The 5174-nt window shown below is 42.4% G+C and overlaps 1 long non-coding RNA gene across 1 annotated transcript; it reads left to right on the forward strand.

The window, feature by feature from the left end:
- Positions 1 to 1932: 1932 nt before the first annotated feature.
- Positions 1933 to 4703, forward strand: LOC117019387 (uncharacterized). The gene is made up of 3 exons (XR_004422488.1): positions 1933 to 2048; positions 2378 to 2582; positions 4547 to 4703. It is a non-coding gene; the product is annotated as an uncharacterized LOC117019387 (long non-coding RNA).
- The last annotated feature ends 471 nt before the right edge of the window (positions 4704 to 5174 follow it).

Genomic DNA, 5174 nt, shown 5'->3' on the forward strand with positions numbered 1-5174 from the left:
AAAGGACACTTTGGTTGTTTCCATGTCTTGGCCACTGTGAATAATGCTGCAGTGAACACAGGGATAGATATATCTGAACGAATAAATGTTTTCAGATTTTATAGGTAGTTACCTAGGAGAGGGATTGCTGGGTTGTATGGTAATTCTAGTCTTAATTTTTTGAAGAACCTCCATATTGTTTTCCATAGTGGCTGTACCAATTTACATTCGCACGGGCAGTATCTGAGGGTTCCTTTCCTCCACAGCCTTTCCGACACTTGCTATTACTTGTCTTGTTGATGATAGCCATTCTAACCGGTATGAGGTGGTATCTCATTGTGGTTTTGATTTGCATTTCCCTAACAGCTAGTGAAGCTGAGCATATTTTCATATATTTGTTGACCGTTTGTATGTCTTCTTGGGAGAAGTGTCTGTTCTTCCGCTCATTTTTTAATTGGATTGTTTTGTTTTGTTTTTGAAGGAGGGCGCAGCTCACAGTGGCCCATGTGGGAATGGAACAGGCTACCTTGGTGTTATTAGCACCATGCTCTAACCAACTAAGCTAACCGGCCACCTGTTTGTTTTTTTTGTTGTTGAGTTGTATGAGTTCTTTATATATTTTGGATATTAGCCCCTTATCGGAGGTGTTGTTTGCAAATATCTTTTCCCATTTGGTTGGTTGCCTCTGTGTTTTGTTGATAGTTTCTTTTGCTGTGCAGAAGCTTTGTAGTTTGATATAGTCCCATTCATTTATTTTTGCTTTACTTCCCTTGCTTTTGAGGTCAAATTCATAAAATCCGCTCTGAACCCAAAGTCCATAAGTTTAGAACCTATGCTTTTGTCTATGCAATTTATTTTTTCAGGTTTTATGGTTAGGTCTTTGATCCATTTTGAGTTAATTTTGGTATATGGTGACATATAGCAGTCTAGCTTTCCACTTTTCCTAGCACCATTTATTAAAGAGGCGTTCTTTTCTCTATTGTATGTTTTTGGCTCCTTTGTCGAAAATTATCTGCCCATATATATGTGGGTTTATTTCAGGGTACTCAATTCTATTTCACTTGATTGTGACATATAATCTTTCAAACGTATTCTTGTGTTTGATTTGCTAGTATTTTGTTTAGGATTTTTGCATCTGTATTTCTCAGAGATATTGGTCTGTAGTTTTCTTTTTTGTGTTATCCTTACCAGGTTTTGGTATCAGGGTAATGTTGGCTTCATAAAATGAGTTAGGTAGTATTGCCTCTCCCTCAATTTTTTGGAAGAGTTTGAGGAGGACAGGTATTAAATTACCTCTGAATGTTTAGTAGAATTCACTAGTGAAGCCATCCGGTCCTGGACTTTGCTTTTCGGGAGGTTTTAGGTGATTGTTTCAATTTCTTTTCTGTTGATTGGTCTGTTTAGATTTTCCAGTTCCTTGTGATTCAGTCTAGGACGATTATATATTTCTAAGAGCTTGTCCATTTCTTGTAGGTTATTGAATTTCGTGGCATATAGTCCTTCATAGTATTCTTGTATGATCCTTTGTATTTCGTGGTATCTATCACAACTTCTCTTTTATTCCTGATTTTTTTATTTGTTTCTTTTCTCTTTTTCCTTTACTGAGTCTAGCTAGGGGTTTGTCAACTTTATTAATCTTTTCAAAGAACCAGCTCTTTGTTGCATTAATTTTTTCTATTGTCTTTTTATTCTCCATTTTATTTAATTCTGCTCTAATTTTTATTATTTCCTTCCTTCTGCTGACTTTGGCTTTCATTTGTTCTTCTTTTTCTATTTCTTTAAGATGAAATGTCAGATTGTTTGTCTTTCTTGTTTATTGACATAGGCCTGTAATGATATAAATTTCCCTCTTAATACTGTTTTCACCACATCTCAATAATTTTGATACAATGTATTTTCATTTGTTGTTATGTAACTTTTGATCTCTCCTTTTATTTCTTCTTTCACCCAGTGATTTTAAAATAACACATGGTTGGTTTTTTAACTTGGGGTCTTATTTGCCGGAAGAATGGACCTAAAACTGCTTAGAGGGGAGAAGGACCAAAATGTGTACGGGGTCATCACTCCAGGTGATGTGACTAGAGGGTTCTTTTTCCACAGCAGCTTATATAATAGGCCCTGCTGTGTGTCTCTGAATGTATGTGTGTCTTTGTTTCTATGTGTATATTGGCATTGTATACGTACATGTGTTTCTACATGTCTCCGAGTATATGGGGATGTGTTTGCATAGGTATGTGCATGTGTGTGTGTATGTGTGTGAAGATGTGTGTATATGTTTCTGTGTGTATATATGTGTGTCCATATGCAGGTGTGTATTGTAGGTAGGTATCTGTGTGTATGTGTATGTATGTCTGTGTATTTCTGTGTGCATGTACTGAATATATGTACTTGTAAGCAGCACCCCTGGCCTCCACCCACCAGATGCCAGTTGTGACATCCCCCAAGTTGTGACAACCAAAAAGATCTCTAGACATTGCCAAATATTTCCTAGAAGACAACATTACTCCAGTTAAGAACCACTGGGTCACAACTCCATTGAACAGCTATGCCTGCAGTTCCTGCCTGGGTGACAGCCACCTGTAAACAAGAAAAAGCTGGGAAAGGTGAGTCTGTCGTTCCATTTATATATTAAATCAATAATTTAGGATTCTGAGACCTGGTATGGGGGTACCAGGAATTCTTCCAATGACCTATCCAAAATCTTAAGGCATGAACTTGGACCTCAGGGGACAAAGACAAAGGCTGGGAGTTCTCAGCTAATGTAATGTTCCCATTGTGTTATCAGGTAAGTAGTGACTGGGTTGTGTTGAGCGGGGGAGGAAAAGAGGGAAGACACGGAGGTTTCTGTGATTTTGGAGATTGTGTCATCTGGTGAAAATTCCCTCTTTTGGGTCAGGTTGACAGTCAGGGCATTGGCTTGTCATGTGGTCAGCAAAACCTCCCAGAACTTCCCTTCTCTCCTTCCCTTAACTGATTAACTCAGTTCTGTGGGTCCAACTTGGGCCAGCCCCTGAGGAAGGCCGCTCTGACGCCTGTCCTCTTAAGCTGGGTTAGAGAGCTTCCGAGACCACCCCCCATGCTTACCCTATCCCAGCCCTTAATGCACTGAGTTCTACTTGGTCACTTGTCAGTCTCTGCCACATGGCCATGACCTCTGATGTCTGTTCATTTTGTACTCCCAGTGACTAGCATAAGGGCCTGACACATAGTAGGTGGTCATCTCTTCACTCAGTGTGGTTTGCTGATCACCTCCATGGGGCTAAGCCCTGTGCCAGGCATAGTGGTGATCAAATATGATGCAGTCCCCAGCTCATGGAGCTAGTCTCCTGGGGGGAGGCAGACACACAATTACATGATTTCCAGCCCCAGAAAAGGCCACAAAGCGTGTCAGAGCACAGACAGAATGGGGACAATCTAGTCTGGTGGTCAGGGTTGAGCTGCATGCCCGGAAAAGTGACCCATCATCTCAGTTCACCCAGAACTGAGGGGTTTCTTGAGATGCAGAATGTCCAGGTGAAAACTGGGAAAATCCTGGGTAGATGGATGAGTTGGTTACGCTAGTGGTGGTACCAGCTTCAGAGATTTACAATGTATTACACGATTTAATTCTCAGAACAACCCTATAGAGTCAGTATCAGTGTTACATCCCCTTTGCCATGTGAGGACCAGGCCTGAAGGGTGCAAGGTGAGTAAGGGGCAGAGCTGGGATGAGAATGTCAGAACAGGAGGGCCTGACTGATTTGCTGTACCGATTCCCAGCGACTGAATGAAGGCAATGCCCATTTTAGGGGACAATGGGCCATCAGGCTCTTTCCCATTGTGGGGGTTCTGAACCTATCCCCATCCATCTCCTGGAATCTATAGAAGAATCTGGGGGTCTGAGTGGTCCTCCTGACCAGGGAACAGAACCACTGGAATTAAGGATATCAGATTTTTCTTTGGATCCTCACTCAACCTTGTGAAACAAAACCTATGATTACCATACCTGTTTTAGCATAGAGGAAATGGAGACTCAGAGAGGTTTAGTGACTTGCCCAAGGACACACAGTGAGTTGGCAGCAGTGTGTACATGAATGCAAGACGTTCAGCTCTTGATCCGTTGCTTCCTTTGGGTTCTGAGTTAATAGACAGACTCTAAAATTCAAATGGCTCTACTAGGTACCAGCGCTATGACCTTAGCCAAATCGCTAACATTTCCAAGTCTCAATTTCCTCATCTGTAAACCGGTATAATTCTACACTTCTTGGGGTTATTTCGAATCAACAATGAGACGGTCCATGTAAAGCAGGGGTGTCCAAACTTTCTTCAATGTTTTTTACCAAGCGCCATATGCGGTAAAATACACAAACCGCCGGGCCACTCACTCGAGGTGAAGTACGTATTGCCTCACCTGGTTTATTTAAGAAAACTAAATATATTTTTGGAATTTGCTGTGGGCCAATTAAAAATGGATACGGGCCGCAGTTTGGACACCCCTGATGGAAAGAAAGCTCTTCATAGTACATGGTAAACCTCTCAGGACAGCACCTACTGCCTCTAAAATCCCCAAATTTATATTCCTTTGCAGAGCCCAGTGCAGAAGCTGGAACCCAAGGGATTCCAGGTTCTAAAGGTTCTAAGAAGGAGCCCAACTTCTGGGAACGCACATCCTTCGTTGCTCCTGGGAGCCCAAATTCCAAGAAATGCAGCTAAAATTGGCTCTCGAAAAGCTTTTACAGAACACGTCGCAGGTTTTTTTTTTTTTTTTTTGGTCTAGAGAGCCGGTTTCCATGATGAAAGTGGCGCAGAAGGAGAGACCCAGCTAAAAACAGCCACCGCCCAGACTGGTGTTAACAGGATGCCGCCTCCCCTGTCGGTTCGGGGCTTTGGACGGTTCGACTTCCGCAGCAGCGCTCCCCATCACCACTAGGTGGCAGCATCGCAACGCGTGGCGGGGACCGGGCCCCAGGACCATAACAAAGAACCGCTTCCGAAAATGATGCCCATAAAATACGTACCAGCCACAAAATTCTCCACTAAATTATTCCCCTTTTATGTGCGTGTGTGTGGGGGCATTTATGTGCATTGTAGGAGCTCCGTGGAACTATCTCTTCTAAGGGGTGTCTTAGTGCCTCAGAAGCAAAGGTAAAGAATTGTCTGAGCACCCTGCTACAGAAGTATTCGCGCCAGCTCAACGGACTTAGGAAGTCACATGC

This window comes from Rhinolophus ferrumequinum (genome assembly GCF_004115265.2).
Source record: "Rhinolophus ferrumequinum isolate MPI-CBG mRhiFer1 chromosome 15 unlocalized genomic scaffold, mRhiFer1_v1.p scaffold_54_arrow_ctg1_1, whole genome shotgun sequence".
NCBI lineage: Eukaryota > Metazoa > Chordata > Mammalia > Chiroptera > Rhinolophidae > Rhinolophus > Rhinolophus ferrumequinum.